This window comes from Geotrypetes seraphini, chromosome 1 (assembly GCF_902459505.1).
Source record: "Geotrypetes seraphini chromosome 1, aGeoSer1.1, whole genome shotgun sequence".
Lineage (NCBI taxonomy): Eukaryota > Metazoa > Chordata > Amphibia > Gymnophiona > Dermophiidae > Geotrypetes > Geotrypetes seraphini.
In genome coordinates, this window is record NC_047084.1 from 6,273,223 (window position 1) to 6,295,389 (window position 22,167).

The following is a 22,167-nucleotide window of genomic DNA, read 5'->3' on the forward strand; positions in this document are numbered from 1 at the left end:
AGAAGTACACAGAGGGAAGGGGGTGTTCAAAGAGACGTGCATATGCCAAACTTTGGGGGGGGGAGGAAGAAATAATGGGTCTGAAAATAGGAGAGGGAGAGAGATGATGAACCATGGGATTTAGGGAGGGAAGGAACAGAAAGGGAGAGAAATTAGACACAAGGGATGGTGTGGAGGAGGGATAGAGATACTGGATAGGAGGGTAATTGGGAAAAGAAAAGGAGAGATGGTGGACTCTGGGGTGGTGGGGAAGGAGGGAGAGATGCCGGATGAAAGGGTAGTTAAGAAAAGGTGAATCTGTGGAGGGAGATGAAAAAAAGGAAAGATACCAGACTTCCTGGGGAGGGAAGGGAAATGGAAAGGGAGGACAGAGTTGGCAGATGGATGGTTAGCATGCAGAAAGAAGAAAGAAGGAGACCCTGGCAAGCAAGTTATCAGAAGAAAACCAGAGCCTTGGACCAACAAGATTTGAAATATAACCAGACAACAAAAGGTAGAAAAATTAATTTTATTTTCTGTTTTGTGATTATAATATGTCAGATTTGAAATGTGTATCCTGCCAGAGCTGGTGTTGGACTGCAAACGTGAGCTAGGATTTAACAGAGAGAGGAAAAGTCCTTTTTGTTTCTTTATTTTATTTACACCACAGCGCCAGTGTGGTTAGGAGAAGCCAAAGGGGGTGAAAAAGCTATAAAACCCACCAGGAGTTTTGAAAAAAATCACCCAACTGGGCAGGAAAATCGAATTGAAAAACCAATTGAATAGGCTGAATCGAATCGAAATTTTTTTCCTGAATCTGGCAGCATTAGTTTGCGCTACTGTCTTAGACTTTAGGACCTGGGATTGGGGAGAGATGGCATCCTCAGTACTTTATAATGCAAGTGGAACGAGGATTTGGTCAGACTTTTGAAGGGTCTGCAGAAAAAAAATATTGTATAGGCCGGGGACATGAGACAGCAGGAAATGGGAACTTTTCTTCCTTCTATTTTTGTGAATGGAAAGGCTGAGGATGTCAGAGAGTTCAGTTAAAATATGTGCTTTATAAGAAAATATAATAATGTGTTTTATAAAGTTTATAGCATAGCTGGCCTACCCAGTGAGGTGTTCCTAGTGGTGGTGGTGGCAGCGTGTCAATGTGTTGAGAGGAAGAGGTGGTCTGGGAAATTCTGCTGAGCAAACTCCGGGCCCATTTCCACCCCCCAGTTAGTCCACTCCACTCAACTGGTTCACACACTGAGTGGGTCTTTGGGTGTTGTTTTGGGATCTCTTCCAGAAGTTTATCAGTATCTCCTTCTGGTCCAAGGAAGGAAACTTTGTTATCCTTAGCATTGACCTACAGAATGTTTGTAACAGCGCTGCTTGTGTGGCATTAAGCTATGTAGTGAATGAAAGAAAAAAAATAGACCTTTGCACATTTTTGCACTATATGGTGGGTGTATGAGGAGATTCACATTTCCTGCACAGCTAAGTCCATGTGAAGTTACCTTGTGCTGTATTTGACATCTAGCAAGATCTCTGTTTGAAAGGAAAGATCTAAACTTAAAAATGAAGTGGCCAGAAGTTATGGTAAAAGCAGATAATGTAGCTGGTTTTAAGAAAGGTTTGGACAAATTCATGGAGGAAAAGTCCATATTATTAAGACATGGGGGAAGTGTCTGCTTGCCCTGGATCGGTAGCATGGAATGTTGCTACTCTTTGGGTTTTGACCAGGTATTAGTGTCCTGGATTGGCTACCATGAGAATGGGCTACTGGGCATGATGGACCATTGGTCTGACCCAGTTAGGCTATTCTTATGTTATGTTCTCATCTGTAGGGGCTTTTGTTTTCACTTCTTATTTTAATGTATTTTTTTTCTGGGAACTTATCAGTGTTTTTTATAATGGGAACAAAAATGGAAGAGAATTAATGTGTGTGGGATGAGGGGGTAACTAATTTCTTCAGCTAAATAATTCAATCCACTTCAAACAGACATAGGAGAACTCACGCACCATTCACACACCCTCCAACCAAAAACGTCAAAAGAAAAAAACTGTTCGACAACCTCCTAGCCATTCGAGCTGCAACACTCGACCCCCAACTCTACAACCAATTGACATCGACCACAGACTGCAAAACCTTCAAAAAGAAATAAAAACCCTTCTATTCAAAAAACACATAAAACCGAACTGACACAATCAGAACTGTCCCAAGCATCACCTGCAACTACTCCATATGTACTTCTGATGTCATGACAATTCAGACATAATTTATGTTATGTTATGTTTGGAATATAAGAAAATTTTCACTGCCTGTTTCTATTCTGACCATTTATTCCGTTTCATGGTCATTACAAAAAATATTTTTTTACATGGTGGGGAGGGGGGTGTCAAAAAATGATGGGCCCCGGGTGCCACATACCCTAGATACGCCACTGCCTGGAATAACTTCACTACTCCTTCCTGGCAACAATTCTGTAAAACTTACATGAAATACGTTGATTCCTATTGCAGATTAGACTGCTGACCACCAAACATTATGAAAGTCGCTCCAGTCACCTTCAAAGCCAAGCTATACTACTGGCTTTCCTTTCTATTGCAGACCGGTACATTTCCCGAGCATCTAGGCCAGATTTTGATCACACCAATTGTAAAAAATCCTAAAGAAACGATCGTATCAAGTCTACAGTGATAATAAACAATCTAGTAGCTGGGTAAACTCTTGCAGAGTGCTGCAGGGCTCCCCCCTTTCCCCAACATTGTTTAACATTTACCTTGCCTCACTTGGGAACTTATTGCAAAGCTTAAAAGTGAAATTCTACATCTATGCAGACATCACTATAGTCAACTCCCTTACATCCCTGTCGTCTGAAACAAAGAATCACCTGTCATTTATTTTAAATCAGATCGGATCATGGATGACCAAATTCAAACTAAAACTCAACTCGGACAAAACCAAATTTTTCTTAGCAAGCCCAAATGACAAAATTAAAGACTCAACAATTTTTGTGAATAGCCAGGCCTTCCCTATTGAAGATTTCATAAAGATTCTGGGAGTGACCCTGGACCGACACCTTACCCTAAATGTACACACGGACTTTTTGGTTAGGAAATGCTTCTCGATCTTATGGAAACTCAGAACCATCAGAAAATATTTTGACGCAATATCATTTCGCTTATTGGTTCAATCTTCCATTTTAAGCACACTTGACTACTGCAATATCATTTATTTGGGTACCTTAAAAAAAAAACCTACAAAGACTGAATAATCCAAAATTCAGTGGTTCGACTGATCTTTGGGTTGAGAAAATGGGAACACATCAGTCCCTACTATCAAAAACTTCACTGGCTGCCCTTGGAAGCACGAGTTTTGTTTAAATATTTTTGCCTTTGCTATAAATCAATTTTTGGCCTGGCCCCTATGTACCTGGTTTCTCAATTTAATCTGGACAGTTCCATTAGGTCCACACGCAGAATTCATTTGTTCTCCTTTCCATCATTAAAGGACTGCCGCTACAAAAGATTCCTGGACAGAACTCTTGCCTCCCAGGCAGGTAAATGGAACGACTTTCTGGCTAACATCATCATCCACTCCTCATCTTACCTCAATTTTAGAAAATCAATAAAAACGTATTTCTTTAACCGATTGTAACCTATGAATCTAGTGTATCACTCCTCCCAACCTGTACCTTATTTTCGATGACTTTGCATTGTAACTTCTTTGACATTGTATTGTAACTACTTCGCTGATTGTCCAGCGCCTCTTGTTGTAAACCGCCTCGAACTATCATGGCTTTGGCGGTATATAAAAATAAAATTATTATTATTATTATTAATAATATAAAGTCAGGTGTAGAGAAGGCTTATTTGAAACACCCATCCAATCAGTTTGCTGAATCAGGGCACTAGATGAAAAAACCTGCCCCAATATCAACCAATCGGAAAAACTGATAAGCAGTACTGCATCCAATGAGTTTGCTAAAAAAAAAATCAAGGAACTAGATGATCAACCAATTACTTAGGATATCAGAATTCATTCATGAAAATAATTTACTAATAAAAGTAAAACCAATTAATAGCATGATTGAATCCCTGTGGTTGTACAGTCTTTAAACAGAAAATTTGGCATTGCTCCCTCCTCTGTAGGATAAGCCTCCTATTCCCTCAACTTGATCTTGGAATATGGTCATTATGGAATAAAACATTTTAGGTCAGTGAATAAATGTTGAAAATGAAGGCAATGTTGAACCAAAGATATGATTGAAGTCTACAAAATCCTGAGTGGAGTCGAATGGGTACAAGTGGATCGATTTTTCACTTCATCAAAAATTACAAAGACTAGGGGACACTCGATGAAACTTCAGGGAAATACTTTTAAAACCAATAGGAAAAAATATTTTTTCACTCAGAGAATACCGGTAGTTAAGCTCTGGAACGCGTTGCCAGAGATGGTGGTAAAAGTGGAAAATGTAGCTGGTTTTAAGAAAGGTTAGACAAATTCTTGGAGGAAAAGTCCATAGTCTGTTATTAAGACATGGGGAAAGCCTCTGCTTACCCTGGATTGGTAGCGTAGAATGTTGCTACTTTTTGGGTTTTGGACAGGTACTATTGACCTGGATTGGCCATTGTGAGAATGGGCTATTGGGCTTGATGGATCATTGGTCTGACCCAGTAAGGCTATTCTTATGTTCTTAAAGGTGCTTCTAAGAATTTCTTTTTCAGAGCACCGCGGTGTACATTAATCTGGACTCAAAACTCTCTAGAGGTCTGACCTATGTAGTTTCTTGCAGGGACAAATGATGCAACAGACAATAAAATCGGTGTCACAATCTGATGCCCCAAAATATGACTAGTATGATCAATAGGGGGGAGGGAAGGGAAGGAGATAGAGATGCCAGACCATGGTGTGGAGTGGGAAGAAAGGAAGGAAAGGAGAAGAGAGAGATGCCAAAGCATAGGGGAGGGGGTGGAGACAGAAAAATGGAGAGGGGGTGAAGCTGAAATGAATCATATGCAAAGGAGAGAAGGGACACAGGATATATAGTTTATTGAAGGGACATAGAAAGAGGGAAGATGCCATATGGAAGAGAGAGAGGGTGGACAGCAGATGGAAGGGGTAGAGAAAGAGGGCAGACGCTGGGTGGAAGAGGCAAAGAGAGGGCAGATGTTGCATGGAAGAGAGAGAGAGGACAAACGCTGTATAGAAAGAAGAGAGCAAAGAGAAGATGATTAAAGCAGAAATGACAAAAGGTAGAAAGATTTTTTTGTTGCTTTACTTAGAATCAAGTAGTATTGCAACTGTGTTTAAGATGCTGCCTTTTCCTAGGTACACTCTTGTTTTGCAATATGTGGATTGTTACTAAAAATCATATTTTTCATATAGATGAGGGGGGAGGGACCTGGGTGTCAGATATGCTAGATATGCCACTGGCTTTAGCTATCTTTTTTTCCCACTTTTGCCTTTGTCATCCCTGCTTCTCTCATTTTTCTAGATAGTCTTCAATCCTTTTCTTTCTTATTTCCCTTGCACTTTCTCAAAGACAAGTGTTTTGTCGATACCTTAGTCTTTTTCTTTTCCATTTATTTTCATTAACAAAACATGTGTAATCTTTGCTATAATTTCTTATACTATGCATAGAATGTCCCACCCTACTAGAATCGCCTTAAGGCAGGGGTGTCAAAGTCCCTCCTCGAGAGCTGCAATCCAGTCGGGTTTTCAGGATTTCCCCAATGAATATGCATGACATCTATTTCCATGCACTGCTTTCATGGTATGCGAATAGATCTCATGCATATTCATTGGGGAAATCCTGAAAACCCGACTGGATTGCGGCCCTCAAGGAGGGACTTGACACCCCTGCCTTAAGGTATGCTGCCATTTTAACAAAGTGAGAACTCTTTGAAATCCAGGGCCCTACCCTATCCCTCTCTTTTCCGTTATAGCAAACCATTTCAATCCTGCACAGCTATTAGAAAAACTTTCCTCATTTATCAACATTAAGCTCAACATTGGGTTCCATTGTTCTAGAAGAGCCACTTGGGACCTTCATAAGCTAGCCTTTGAGTCTCGTCTAACAAGCTCTTTAACGTCTATAGTATGTAATGTGATTTAGGGGCTCATTTTCAAAACACAACACAAAATACCATAATCTATGGTCCTTTTTGAGTCTAATTGCTTTGAAAATGAGCCACATAATCTGTTTTATATTAAACTGTTTATATGCATATATGTTTTATTACTGTACCTGCATATTTCGCTGGTTATAATGGGAAAGGTTTTGTTTTCATAGTACTGATGGTTTTGCAGTGCATGGCAGAATTTGTCTGCTTCTTTTAGCTCAGAGGACCTTTCCCAATAAGTGAGAATATACATGTACACCGATCAAGACACAGCGAGATCATCATTTTTATAAATAAATTTTTCAGGGGGTTTTCCCCCCCTTAAAAAAGAATAAAAGTAGCATTTCTATTTCTAAATTACCTCTGCCATGCCTTTCTTCTATCATTAAGAATATTGGGTTAGAAGCAGATAAAATGAAGTAAAGTAGCTTTAGCTTTTCAATACTCCTAGATTTCAGTACCATTATTGTCATGTGTTATCTAGATCAAAAGGTAAATATAGATTTCAAAAACCATCCAAACTGAAACTTTGATCTAAATGGATCATATTTTACCAGATGATTTTTCTCAGCTGAAGGAAGCAGATTAAAGGATGTCAGTTCTTATTAAATGTCATATAGGAACCTGGTAGCAGAACATGACATGTTCATCGCAGTGTTCAGTGGACATTACTTTTGCAATTTAGTCACTGTTCATTTGTGTACCAACAACCTCTAGTTGAAATGGAATCTGCATTTTTCAGTTAGTCTAGCCTCTCATACATAACATGATGGTGTTTCTTGATGTGCAAGTTAAAATAAAAATACAACAAAATGCTGTTCTCAGATATGCTTTGCTATACTTTTCATCATTCTAACACCAAGTCTTCCCTCCAGTGGTTGCATTTTGTCTGTCTGAAAAAAGCTGGCAATTTGCTTTTTGCCTGAACTGATGCCAGTTCTGCTCTCTAGCTTGATGAGCAATTTTTTCCAACAGGCCAAACATGTCACCTTTGAACAAAACTGGTATTTGGCCACAGATGCAACAAAACACCCCCTTTCTTTATTTACTATATTCAACATTTCTGCAGTGCAGCTTACTCCTTGAGGTGTTTTGTTCTGGGTTTTTTTCCAAATGTCTTTCATATTTAAAACTTAAGAATACGAGTATTCTCTTGTTTTTAACTGAATTTTCAAAATAACAATTAGAAATATCCAAGGAAAATATTAAGAGATTTGGGGCTCCTTTTACTAAGCCGCAGTGGTGGTTTCTACTGTGGCCTGGAGTGCTAAATGCTCTGATGCTGCCCTGATGCTCACAGGAATTCTATGAGTCTCAGAGCATTTAGTGCTCCAGGCCACGGTAGAAACCTCTACCATGGCTTTGCACAACCCAGTGTTTATTTACTAAAGTATATTAAGCAGGTCTATGAGTCTGATTCTATATATGTGGTGCCAACTAGAACAGTGCTTAGTGTGATTCTACAAATTGGCTGTGCACACCGTATTGTGTGCATAACTTAAGAATTGGGGGATTAATTAGCAAATTAGTGCACGTTAACTAACTGTAGAGTGCATTGTTTCCACTGGGGTTTAGAAATCAAGGGCCTGATATTCAGCTGGCAGTGAACAGCATTTTGCTGACCACTACTGGTTTTTGACCTTGGAACCAGTATTGAATTTCTGGAGTTCGCTAATGCATTAACTGAGTCCTTTTACTAGCCCATAGGTGTCAAACTCAAGGCCCGCAGGCCAAATCCGACCCACCTGGTTGTTTTATGTGGCCCCGCGGTCCGATGCCTCCAGTGTTACCTTGTGGCCGGCTCCCTCCTCCTCACAGCCGTAGTGTGCATAGAGCTGCGTGCAGCAGCAGCAGCAGCTCCTCGCGCGTCCCACACCTCATCCAGAAGCATTCCCTCTGACGTTGCAATGTCAGAGAGAAGGTTTCCGGTTCAGGTGCAGGACGCACAAGGAGCCGCTGCACGCGACTCCATGCATACTACGGCTGTGAGGAGGAGGGAGCCGGCCACAAGGTAACACTGGAGGCATCGGACCGCGGGCCACATAAAACGGCCAGGTTGAAGCCGGCCAGAAGGTTAGACCCCCGCCAGAGGGAGGCACAGCATGGAGGGAAGGAGACAACAAAGGTAGGGGGTAATGATTTTATTTTCAAGTTAGTGTTTGAATTGTGTCAATTTTGAGCATTTTAATCTGTTGTCTATCTTTTGCACTGCGCAGGAAGAAATACATTTGTTTCTTTTTCTCTGGGGGTTGTACTGCATGCAGAATCTTGAATCTCAGGATGTTTTTTTAAATATATTAGTACTTTTAGTTTTTGGTCCCGCATTTGCATAGGGGTTATTTGTGTTCTGGTAGGAATGAATGTTGAGAAGCATACAGTGTGTTTTGTGTAGTTTAATTTTGTGGCTAACCATTACCATTATGTGTTAATAAGATTATATTGTGTGTGTATATATGAAAAATGAATGGAAAAAATGGTGTTATAATTAGTATTATTATGGGGGCGGGGTCTGGGGCAGAGATTGGGTGGGGTCTGGCCCGCGTCTTAGCCTGTGTTTTGGATTTTGGCCCCTTAATGTGATTGAGTTTGACACCCCTGTACTATCCTATACAGAAAAATGTGGCCTTACGTACACCCAGAAAATGGCAGATTTTAAAAAAAATAATGGACATGCAATGTTGCCATTAGCATGCGGCCCTTAACAAAATTACCCCCCCTTGCAAAACTGTAGTGTGATTTTTAGCACCAGCTGCAACAATAGCAGCTCCGATGCTCATAGGAATTCTATGAGCATTGGAGCTGTTACCACCAGGGCCAGCCAGAATTATTGCGTAAGCCTTTGTTGTTATGTGCCATTGACTCGTGTTTGAGTTCTAGCGATTTGATGAATTGTGGATCTAAAACGAAATTGGTTTTGTGATAGTCCGGAAACATCTCCATGGTTGTTTTTAACATGTCCTGCCATCTGATTGCAGGTCACCCTCTTCACCTGGTTCCTTTGATCTTCCCAAACATGATGTCCTTCTTCAATGATCTCACTCTTCTGACAGTGTGACCTAAATAAGACAGTCGTAACTTCATCATTTGGACTTCGAGTGACATAGCCAATTTGATCTTCCAGAATCGATTTAGTTAGTTCTTCTGGCGGTCTATGACATACCTAAAATCTTTCTCCAGCACCAAAGCTGAAATGAGAAATGAGTCAATCTTCTTTGTCTTATTTCCGTAATGTCCAGCTTTTGCATCCTTACTGACAACTGCGAAAATGAGTTTGTGGGCAAATCTGATCTTTATTTGGAGTGTTAACTACTTGCCTTTGAATACTTTGTCAAGAGCCTTCATTGAAGAACGACCAAGTGTTATTCTGCGGAATACTTCTTACCTGCAAGTTGCTTGATTACAAAAGAGCCCAAAAGATTGAAATCCTTTACAACTTCTATTCTATCGCTTTCAAGCTCAAAATATTCATCATTTTCCATGTTCATGATCTTCGTCTTGTTTATGTTCAGTTCTAATCCCTTGCTATGACTTTCGGCTTTGACTTTTCTCAATAGATACAGCAAATCTTTGCTGCTGGTGATGAGCGTTATATCATCTGCATAGCGCAGGTTGTTTATATTTCAGCCACCAACTTTGAAACTGACACACTCTGCTTCCAACTTTGCTTTTCTGAAGATGGTTTCACCATCAATATGGAAATTATAAGTGCTTTTATAATCTTAATCCTCTTATTTCTCTCTTCTTTCAAAAGATCATTAATATTAATCTGGGTCTTTTTACATTCTTCATGTTAAAACCCATTTACTTTTAAATTGATTAATCATTCTTAACATTACCTTTTTCCTTGAAACATTTTAAAATAATTAAAGCTTTTTCTATCAATTTATTTTCTTTATATTTTTTCTCAATTGACCCTATCCTTGTGTACAAACCTTAAATGTTCTTTTTCTTTTTTTAATTTTCTTTTATAAATTGTATTTCTCCCCTTTACCTACTTGTTCCAGTTTGTATTAATAGAACATAATGATTAGTCTGTATAATTTTGTCTCATTTGTATTTGTCATCCCTGGCTTTTATTGTACATTACAATTATGTAATACGCATTGAACTATTGGATATTGCATAAAATCAAAATATAATAAACTTGAAACTTATTTTGTAGGTGATAAGGGTTCACATAGTAATCACACACTCATCAGCTTGAGTATGGTAATGCAGACATACTGATCACAATCTACTGAGAATCTGACCAAATAGGGCTTTCAGGGATATTTGGGAGCCCCTAGCTCAAATCATTCATATAGAAAATGGGACATGATCGAAGTGATAAAGGAAGGAATAAGTAATTACATTCCAAAATACGACAAGAAATAGTTAAAAAAAAGTTATTTGGATCTTATTAATCCTTTTTTATAATGAGTATTATTTATACTCTTTTATTATTATTCTATAGAAACACACAAGAAAATAGAAACATAGAAAACATAGAAACATGATAGCAGATAAAGGCCAAATGGCCCATCCAGTCTGCCCATCTGCTGTAACCATTATCTCTTCCTCTCTCTAAGAGATCCCACATGCTTATCCCATGCTTTCTTGAAATCAGACACAGTCTCTGTCTCTACCACCTCTACCGGGAGACTGTTCCATGCATCTACCACACTTTCTGTAGAAAAAATTTCCTTAGGTTACTCCTGAGCCTCTTAACTTCATCTTATGCCCTCTCATTCCAAAGCTTCCTTTCAAATTAGACTCGACTCGTACACATTTATGCCACATATGTATTTAAACGTCTCTATCATATCTCCCCTCTCCCTTTTCTACAAGTATACAGATTGAGATCTTTAAGTCTGTCCCCATACACTTTATGACGAAGACAACACACCATTTAGTAGCCTTCCTCTGGACCGACTCCATCCTTTTTATATCTTTTTTAAGGTGCGGCCTCTAGAATTGTATACAATATTCTAAATGAGGTGTCTTATATACTGCAATTCTCTGCAAGGAATCTATGTGGTTTAGTATAAGATTTTGATTAGGTTTTGGAAGTTTCTTTATTAAGAGTGGGGATGGTTGTTGGGAGGAAGGATGGAGATAAGAGTAGTTATAGGTATGTCTTTTGTTTTCTTCTGAAGTCAAGGTATGTGGTGGGTGATCTTAGTTGTATTGGTATTTTGTTTCAGATGTAGGGAGCTTGGTATTCGAAGGTAGCCTGATTGGGAGGAAGTCATTATATGGCCGTCAGTCATTAAGCCTGTTGCACTGAGACTGGTTTTTAGAATTTTTGATTAGATTAGATTACATTAGTGATTTCTATTCCACCGTTACCTTGCGGTTCAAGGCGGATTACATAAAGGATCTATCTGGCCATTTCCAGAGGAATTATAGAATAGTTATATTGGTTTGTAGAGAATAGTTAGATTGGTTCGTAGAGATGAGGTGGTTCTTGTGGCATTAGGTTGTTTTAGAGAATAGAGAGGCGTTAGGTTGGTTTTGATTGTTGGGTAACAGGGTTTTTTTTAAATAGTATGGTTTTTATTTCTTTTCTAAATGTTCTGTAGTCAGGGGTCGTTATCAGCAAAGTAGAGAGTTGGTGGTCTAATCTCGCTGCTTGTGTGGCCAGGAGGCCATTATGGATCGTGTCTTATTGTTTTCTAGGAGAATGAATTTTGTTTTGTTTGAGTTTAGTTTCAGTTTGTGGTCTTTCATCCAAGTTGTTATTATTTCTAATGTTTTATATATAGTGTCTGTCATGGAGGGTTTTGGTTGATCAAAAGGGAGAATGGTAATGTCGTTTGCATAGCTGTAGGAGATTATGTTTGATTTATCTAGATAGGTGCCGAGGGACGTGATGTAGATGTTGAAGAGTGTGGGGGATAAAGGGGATCCCTGAGGTACACCACAGGGGTTGGACCAGGGTTCTGACTTTTCATTGCTTGATTTTACTCTGTAAGATCTGATCTTTAAGAATCCTTGGAACCATGTGTGCACTTTGTCAGTGATACCAATTGCATCCAGAATTTGTAGAAGAATGTTATGGTCAACCAGGTCAAACACTGCAGTTAGATCTAATTGTATGAGGAATATTTTTTTTCCTGTACTGAGGTGTTGTCTAGCTGTGTCCAAGAGGGATCCTAGTAGTGTTTCAGTGCTAAAATTGGTTCTGAAGCTAGATTGTGTATGGTGGAGTATGTTGTGGTCTTCTAGAAGTCAGTGAGGAATTTGGCTACTAGGCCTTCCATTATTTTGACATAAAGTGGTATTGATGCTATTGGTCTGTAGTTGGAAGGTTGATCCGCTGCTCCTTTAGGGTCCTTTAGGATAGGGGTGACAATAATTTTGCTGAGGTCTTGTGGGAAAAGGCCATCTGTGAGCATTGTTTGCGTCCAGTGTACGAGGAGAGAGCGGAATTTGATACTGGCATTTTTTTAGTACATATGGAGGATAGTGGTTTAGGTCACAGCTGCGTGACTGTATTTTATGTAGAGTTTGTTGAAGTCTGCCCATTGTATAGTAGGAAAGAGGGACCAGGTTCTATCTGCTGCTGTTGATTCCTTGTCTGAGGGGATTATAGTGATCTCATCTAGGAGAGTTGGGTTTCCAGTGAGGTTGATCCTGGCATTTGTGATTTTATTTTTGAAGTATTCTGTTAGTGTGGTGGCTGAGGGGGGAGGGGTGTTATCATTGGCCAGGTAGGGTTTGGTGTCTGTGAGTTCTTTCAGTATTTGGAATAGTTTTTTAGTGTCTTGGGTTTCTCTGCCTATTAGGTTGGTGTAGTATGTTTTTCTTTTAATTGTAGCTTGTATTGTAGGATGAGTATTTTCCATGCGATTTTTGTGGGTTCTTGGTTGGTTTTCCTCCATTTTCTTTTGAGTCGTCTGCATTGTCTTTTGAGTAGGAGTAGTTCGTTGTCAAACCATTTGTCAGATCGTCTGTTGATTCTGGTTTTTGTTTTGCACTGGGGTTAGCTCATTTAAGGTGGCTTTACTTAAGCTGCTCCATTGTGAAATGAAGTCTTTGGGGTTAGATTCTTTGATTAATTCATCTGTTTTTGACCAGAATATGGAGGGGTCGATATGTTTGCGTGAGTTGTAGGTTAGTTTTTGGGATTTTGATTTGCTTTTGGTCCAATTGATATTGAAGCAGTATGTATAGTGGTCTGACCATAGTGATCGAGACCACTTTCCGTTTGATGTCTTAATATCTGAGAGAAGGGGCTGTTGTGTAAAGAAGGCTGTGATGTCGATTTGGTGACCTTTTTCATGGGTGGTTTGTGGTCTAGGATCTTGTATGTTAAGGCTTCAAGAAAGGATAATAGGTTTTCTACTTGTTTGGAGGAGTGATCTTCGAGATGTAGGTTTAGATTTCCTAGGATTAGGTTGTATGAAGTCGTTAGTGAATTTCGGTATATGAAATCTTCGAATTCTTATTTTGCAGTGTTTCAGTTTCCTGGTGTTATATAGCATAACATGTCATGAATTCTGTTAGCATGAAGCATGAGAGCTGGCATGCTAGAAAGTCCATGTAAGGAGTGGATATTTTGTCTAGTGTGTTTATGTTAAGTGATTTTCTGATTATAATGGCTAGACCTCCTCCTCTTTTGTTTTCTCTGCAGACCACTTTTGGGCATAATTCAGTAATCCTGGGGTCTTCGTCTGATGTTAGCCAGGTTTCTGTGAGGAATAGGCAGTCTAAGTTCTCGGTTTTTATCTTAATGGATGTGATCTTCTGTTTTTGTGTGATGTTTATTGTTTGTTTGTTTAATTTATGAGTGTTTATTTATACCTCGCTCAGAATTGTAGATGTAGTGAGTAAGACATTTTTAAAGAAATAAATAATCATCTTCCGCTATATTTCTTGAGGTGGTGGGAGGGGTAGTTTTGAAGTGTTGTCACACGTGAGCTGAAGAAGGAATGTGGGACTTTGATATCAGATGTTAGCTCCTCTGAGTTTTCTCCATAGATCGCTTTGTGAACCATGCAGGCTATCTTGAAATAGATTCTCTTTTTCATTGGTAGTAGACTTGCTCTTCGTTTCGGCCGTGCTTTGTAGTAGTTGGAGACTCTTTCACTCTTTTTCTTTAATGCCATCTTATAGTGACCAAATGGGGTATTAGGACAGATTGTTCTACTGTCCTGAAACTGGTCTCTGTTAGGATTGGTCTAATTGCCCTCAGTTGTCTCATCTTAAATAATTTTTTAACTAGAGAGGCGATATGAATGTTGTAGGTTAAGTTTGAATCAAGTTTGACTCCCAGTACTTTGGAGAAATTTTCAGATATGTTAATACCCATTCGTGACTCTATGAGTTATTTTCTTAGATCCTGCAAAGCATGTGGTCTTAGTCACATTCTCTACAAGTTGTAAGTTATTGATTCTAGAACTTTGTGTTTTGATCTTGTAGCATGTTATTGACATTGTAATGTATGTATCTCTGGTCCTGAAAACTTTGTGCTCCTTTTACAAAGCCGCGTTAGCAGCTTTATTGCACGCATCTTTTTAGTGCGCGCTAACCCCTGCACTAGCCAAAAAACTACCACCTGCTCAAGAGGAGGCGGTAGCGGCTAGCACGACTGGCAAATTAGCGCGCGCTATTGTGCATGTTAAACTGCTAACGCGGCTTTGAAAAAGGAGCCCTTTGTGTCTGTATCCTTGTAACCCATTCTGGGCTCCTGGGGAGGACAGGATATAAAAATGAATGAATGAATAAATAAATATATCCAGGGAGCAGTGTTTACTGGATATTCTCTTCAGGCAGTTTGAGATCTCTTTCATGATGTGGTAAACTTTGACCAGCATTTGTCAGCTAGGATTCCATCATCCCCGTTGGGTAGTCATTTATGTTATCTGCTGGGTCTTGTATGAATGATGTCCTCAGAATTCTGATTTTTTTCTTGATATTAATATGCTAGATTGTCTGCGTCTGGTTGCTGTGATGCTAGATCTTCTGTTATATCTTTTGTAGAGATTAGTGAGTTATAGATTTTGAAGAGGCATTTGGAAGAATTTTTAGATTCACTAATCATCTTATTTATTTATATTTATTTATTTTTTTTAAAATGTATATACTGCTAAGAATCTAAGTGGTTTCCAATAACAAACATTCATAAAATAAAACCTTAACCACACATAGAAATTATCTGATTATTCTCCACCTAATTGTTCATGACCTACTGTCTGAATACCCAATACAGCAAAATATTTTTACCTGCCACCTGGTAAAATTATGTCCTTACCTGATAATTTTCTTCCCTTTAGTCACAGCAGATGAATCCAGAGACTAGTGCAGGGGTAGGCAATTCCGGTCCTCGAGAGCTGGAGCCAGGTCAGGTTTTCAGGATATCCATAATAAATATGCATGAAATATATTTGCATCTCAAGGACGCAGTGCATGCAAATCCAACTCGTACATATACATTGTGGATATCCTGAAAACCTGACCTGGCTCCGGCTCTCAAGGACCGGAATTGCCTACCCCTGGACTAGTGAGATTACGTCCATCAACCACTAGGGGGAGATAGAGAGCACTGAATTGATCTCGGGTATGCACATCCTCCTGGTCAATCAAAGCAGTTGAAATAAATCATATAAAAGTAAATCACATAAATCACATCAACCGCATTAAACATACAAGACACAGGATACCTATGGAACTTCTTCCGTCACATGCGCTACCCGAATTATTGATACATCAAAATCGAGGCTGCAACTTCAGTCTAAAGGCAAGCCCAAACTGCTCCTGAGAACGACAAACCCCGACCCAGGGTGGGGCTCTGGATTCATTTGCTATGACTAAAGGAAATAAAATTATCAGGTAAGGACATAATTTTACCTTCCTTGTCATTAACAGCAGATGAATCCAGAGACTAATGGACTGTAAAAAAGCAGTCCAAACATGGGGAGGGAAATAAACAAGTGAACTGAAAACTTGCCCTGCAGCACATGTCTAAGAAGATAAAACACCCAGAGAGTACATATCCTATGAACATACAGAGGGTAACCCCTCTAGCCCATGTGAGCAGGAGAAATCCTTGCCTAAGAGCACCATGCTGCGGAAAACCCCAACTACAGTGTCCCTCCATGAACAGTATGAGTGCAAAGCAGCCTGCTAATTCGATCACCAGGCTCCAAATAACCTCCTGTGGCATGCAACCAACATGTCTGGCAACAGTCCTTGGTTGATGGCAAACCCCAAGAGCCTCATCGTAAATTAGACCTACTTCCCTCGGAAGGTTCTAGGGCAGCCAGCCTTGACTCATGACAAATATGACTGAAGCCCTCTCAAGTACCAAGTCCCTAGGACACAGGAGGCTGCACTGTTGACCCCAGACAAGAATAATGCCAGAGGAGAGGCAAGGCATCCCTTTGTAACCAGACACTACTCTGTACTCAGGCCACAAAGTGACAAGTGTCTGTCCCAGCGTCCCAAGGAGAAACAGTAACAGCCTCATACACTAAGGTAGCTTATTCAACCGCCAGTCCATTCCTCCACATAAATGAACCCAGGAGTGGAAAGAATAACTCAGAGCAATAGCGAGAGCTATCAACTAGCCCGCAATCAGCCTAGCCATAGCTTAACTGCTATCCGGCTAGGACCAAACACGGTACACCAGGCTGCAAGTGAAATGGCTCCCCAGCCAAGGCCAACCTACCGCCCGTGTGGCAGCAACTAGGGTAGGCCGGTTAGCGATGGCAAAGGCAGTGCTGCCGGAAGCGGCGTCCCTACTCCGAGAGTAGAAATACTGACAGTGGCGGTGATGTCAGCTGCAACTACAGTGACCCTCAATCCGTGGCGGGAGGGAAGGGCCTCAAGTGACCATCCTTAGGGCCTCCTACTGCCCACTGCTGCCCAACCTGGCTGCAAGCCCATGTGCGTCTGCTACTACAGCTGAAACAGCTTCCGCTTCCCTACACGGGAAAAGAGTAAAAATACTCCCCATACCGGTGCCTCCCTGAAGAGAACAGCGACCCCTGTAACTCCATGCCCATAGCCCAAGTGAGCTTATGGAACTGAAGTATCCGAGTCCTTCAGGGGGAGAGGGGAAAAGGGGGCCTGGGAGCCCAGGTGATGCCCCCCCCCCCAAGGTAGGCACCATACAGCTCATATCCCGCAGCTCAACTGAGGCCTACTCCTCAGGAATCTTTCTCCACTGAGGCCTGAGCCTCAGGAATTGGCCTTCCACTGTGACCTGAGCCACATGAATATTCCTCAATCGAAGCCTGAGCCACAGAATTTCTTATCTGAGGTCCATGTTACAGGAGCTTCTTTCACTGTGCCCCAGGAATATGTCTTGACCTGAGGCCTAAGCCCCAGGAATATGTCTTGCCCTGAGGCCTAAGCCCCAGGAAACCTTCTTGTTCTGAGGCTGGAGCCCCCAGGAATCCTCCTTCCACTGAGGCTTGAGTCCCCAGGAATCCTCCTTCCACTGAGGCCTGAGCCCAAGGAATCCTCCTTCCACTGAGGCTTAAGCCTCCAGGACTCCTCCTTCTACTGAGGCCTGAGCCCCCAGGAATCCTCCTTCCACTAAGGCTTGAGCTCCCAGGAATCCTCCTTCCACTGAGGCTTGAGCCCAAGGAATCCTCCTTCCACTGAGGCCTGAGCCCCCAGAAGGCCTGAGCCACTGGAATATCACTCAACTGAGGCCTAAGCCACAGGAAAATTGCTGAACTGAGGCTCAAGTCACAGCATTTCCCATCTGATGCCTAAACCCCAGGAAATTTTCTTTACTGAGGCCTGAGCCAAATGAAACTTACTCATCTACGGTCTAAGCCACAGGAAGATCTCACTTTCGAGGCCTAAACCACAGGAAGATCTCACCTCCGAGGCCTAAGCCACTGGAAGAACTCACCTCTGAGGTCTAAGGCACAGGAGTATTACTCATCAGGGGCCTCAACTGAGCCACTGGAATCTTCTTCTCCTGAGGCCCAAGCCAAAGGAACACGTCTCATCTGAGGCCTTAAGCCGCAGGAATATTGTTCTTGCTGGGGCCTTAGCCACAGGAATATCTCACCACTGAGGCCGAAGTCATAGGAATATCGTACATCTGAGGCCTAAGCCACAGGAATATCCTACCTCTGAAGCCCCAAGCCACCAGATCTCACCACTGAGGCCTAAAGCCACAGGAAGATCTTAACCTCTGAGGCCACAGGAAGGGCTCTCAACTGAGGCCAGCCCCAGAAATCGACCTCCACTGAGGCCTACGCCATAGGGCCGTGTTCTATCCTAGGCTTAAGCCACCAGAATCTTTGTAGGTTTTTTTTAAAACTGAGGCCTAAGCCAATGAAATTTCCACATTTGAGGCTGAAGCCCCAGGACTAAAACTCAACTGAGGCCTAAGCCCCAGGGACATGTGCAGCAACATTTCTCACCTGAGGCCTAAAGCCCCAGGAACATGCGCAGCAACAGTTCTCACCTGAGACCTAAAGCCCAGGAACATGTCTCTTTACTGAGGCCTAAGCCACAGGAACATGTCTCTTTACTGAGGCCTAAGCCAAGTACTCACGTGCTCCTGTACTACCGGAAGGCAAAGGGAGAGGTGTTAGTGCTGCAGCGAATAGGGAACTGTGCAGGCACCCGTGGTCAGGCTTTTCTTCTTATAGGAAAGGACCCTCCGTCCACATCAGCTTCTTCTTCTTCTCTCCACCGCCTGGGAGGATGAGGAAGGAACCTGGGTGGGCCCAGGTGTTGCCCCTAAAGTTGGCTCAGTATGGCCAACACCCCTAGGCTCTACTGAAGCTGCAGCAACAGGAGCGAATAGCCTTCCGTACTCAGGAGCCGAAATCAGGACCCAGAATGATAGCAGCCATTTTTCAGATCTAGGAAACTGGTGCTGGTAGCTGCAGTCAAGCCTAGCGGAAATCCACTGCAGAATCCAGGAGCTGTAAGAAACCCATCCTCAACCTGCTGGAGATAAGAGTATACTGATTGGCCAGGAGGATGAGCATCCAAGATATACCCGAGGTCAATTCAGTGCTCTCTATTTCCCCCTGCTGGTTGATGGACGTAATCCCACTAGTCTCTGGATTCATCTGCTATTGATGACAAGGAAGTTACATATAGGCATCAACAAACAGCTGTGTTTTCAATAATCTCTTGAAAGTAACAGTCAGTACATAATCTTAAATGCCCAGGAAAGGCATGCCATACATTCACACCAGCAATCGAAAACATTTTTGCTTTTGTAGCCGCATAATGTATTCTCATTGCCTTGGTTGCTGTTAATTTCATTCCTCCCTCTGACCTCAAGGCCCTTCTAGGTCTATAGACCTCCCATAGCACTTGAAAGCAAATAGGGGCCAGTCCATACAAACTTGGTACATTATAGACATGACATTATAATGCACCCTTTATTTCATATATCATATAATCTGAACTGAGAACACGTCATTGATGATGTCAAATGCTACTACAAAGTGGGGCTGTTCTGAACCGCGGCCACCTTTGTCACTTTTGTGAGTGCCGAGCACAAACACTGACAATAAGTGTTTAGTAACTATATGGAACACTAAAGTTCTTCTTTGTTATTTTTTAAATGACTCAAAGTTGCTTAGTGTTTTTGTCCTTTTTAAAGGCGCATTCAAGTCCTTGGCCCAGACGCAGCTTTTCAGCGAAACGCTGGATAGCCCTTGTCGGCAGAGGACTGGAGGCACAGCAAAGATCGGGCAACATAGAACTTGAACAAGATAAGTTCATGTTTCAATTCTATGCATGTTAACTTGCTGTATTCATTAATGTTTGATTGTTTTCAGTTTGAATGCATGGACATTGTTTGAGTAGGAGGTTGTTTGAAGCCGATGAGGTGGTTTCCCTTTCCAGTATAGCCTTTCAAATAATTTGAACCTTCATAAGTGATACTAATGGAGAGAAGGGTGTTTTTTTGCTACACTTCAATCTTTTTAAATCTCCATTAAAGTCACTCTAATGAGAAGCATTTTTTTGGAAGATATAATCGGTTCTCTCAGTATCCTGTATATAATATTTGGTGATTGAACCCCTATTTATCCTTCTCCATTTAGAATATTGACCATGTAAATCCACTGTTTTCTGTCTTTCAACCAGTTCTCAATTCATAAAAGGACATTACCTCCTATCCTATGACTTTCTAATTTCCTCAGAAGTCTTTCATGAGGTACTTTGTAAAATGCCTTTTGAAAATCCAAATACAGTATACAATATCAACTGGTTCTCCTTTATCCACATGTTCATTCACCCCTTCAAAGAAATGCAGAAGATTGGTGAGGCAAGATTTCCCTTAACTAAAGCCATAATCGGCATTCTCTCATTAATCCATGCTTATGTATATGTTCTGCTTCAACCTACTGGGAATATGGACAGATGAACACTAACACATACCTGTACCAATAATATCTAGTTTGCATATCTGTAATCATTTGCTCAATACTAGGTGCCCACCACAAAAGTGTGATTCGATTAATAAGGATAGTAGCATACAAATGCTAAGGGAAATGTAATGGGAGAGATAATTTTAAAGAACACTAATGGAGGAATGTGTGGCGCAGTAGTTAGAGCTACAGCCTCAGCATCCTGGGGTTGTGGGTTCAAACCCCACGCTGCTCCTTGTGACCCTGGACAAGTCACTTAAGAATGGGGTGGGGGAGGGGGGATTTTATTATATGGTATAAGCATTATGAGATGTTGAAAGGATGGGAGGGAAAGGGATAATTCTATTTAATATGAAGAATTGTAGAATTTCAAGTGATATATTTAAGTTAAAATGGTTGATACCTTTTGATGCACTTGATGTAAGTTATAAAAATGAATAAAGAATTACAAAAAAAGAAAAAGAAAATTAAAGCTGAAGTGGAACTAGACCCTGCAACATAACAATGACTCAAAAATACCAGTAAATCCACCAAGGACTGACTGAAAACTAAGAAATGGAGTGGCCAAGTCAAAGCCCTGATCTTAATCCCATTGAGATACTGTGGGGTGATTTGAAATGGGATGCTGAAACCCCTCAAACATGTCACAGCTGAAAGAATTCTACATTGAGGAGTGGGCCAAACTTTCCTCAGATTGGTGTCAGAGACCGGTAGATCGCTACAAGAAGTGTCTCGTTGCAGTTATTTCAGCCAAAGGGGGGTAACACTAGCTATTAGGGTGTCCTAATTTATTTACAGCGGGGGTTTCCTAGACCAAGGAAGGACTGGGCATCCCCTCCTGCCAGCGATGTTGGGGGGGGGAGGGGTGGACGGCTGCTAAACTTATAGTGGCAGGGAAATCTTTTGCTGCGACAAGCTCGGCAGCCACGTCTGCTTACAATGTAGGTCAGCATTTTGCTGGCCTACATTTTACACGGCTACCGCGGGCCTAAGGAGGAGCATATGGCCACCTAGGCCCACCTAAGGCTACTTCCGTGCCAAGGCATGCCCACGCCTAGCCTTAGGTTAACTTAGGCAGGCTTACACATCTACCTAGGCTTCCGGAGGCACCTACAATGTAGGTGGCCTGCCTCGGGAGGTTTAAAAAAAAAAAAAAATAAAACGTGCGTCCCGATTGGATGGTTAAGACAGCAGTTGCCCGGCTACAATCGGGATGCAGTTTATAGAATTTAGCCCATTGTGTCTGAATTCAAGAAAGCATGGGACAGACACTTGGGATCTCTTAGGGAGAGGAGAAGATAGTGGATACTGCGGATGGGCAGACACTAATGGGTCATTTGGCCTTTATCTGCCATCATGTTTTTACGTTTGTAAGGGTGTGCAAGAAATCTAATCTAATCTAGTCTTCAGTTTATATACTGGGTCATCTCTCGTCAGAGCTCAACTCGGTTTACAAGAAGTCAAGAGACTAAAATATACATAAAATAAGGAGAAATAAAAGATAATAAAAATTAGTCTATCATAGAAGGAAATCTTGCAATGTTAACAATTAGTAGGTTTTGCAGGCAAGCTAATTAGATATTGTGAGAATAGCAAGGTTTTTAAGGAGTTCCAAAATAATTGCAATTGGTCTAGGAAGTCCATTCCAAATCTCTACCAAATTGAAAACATAGGACTGACAAAGTTTCCCAGCTGATTTAATTCCCTTGAAGGAGGGAAACGATAATTT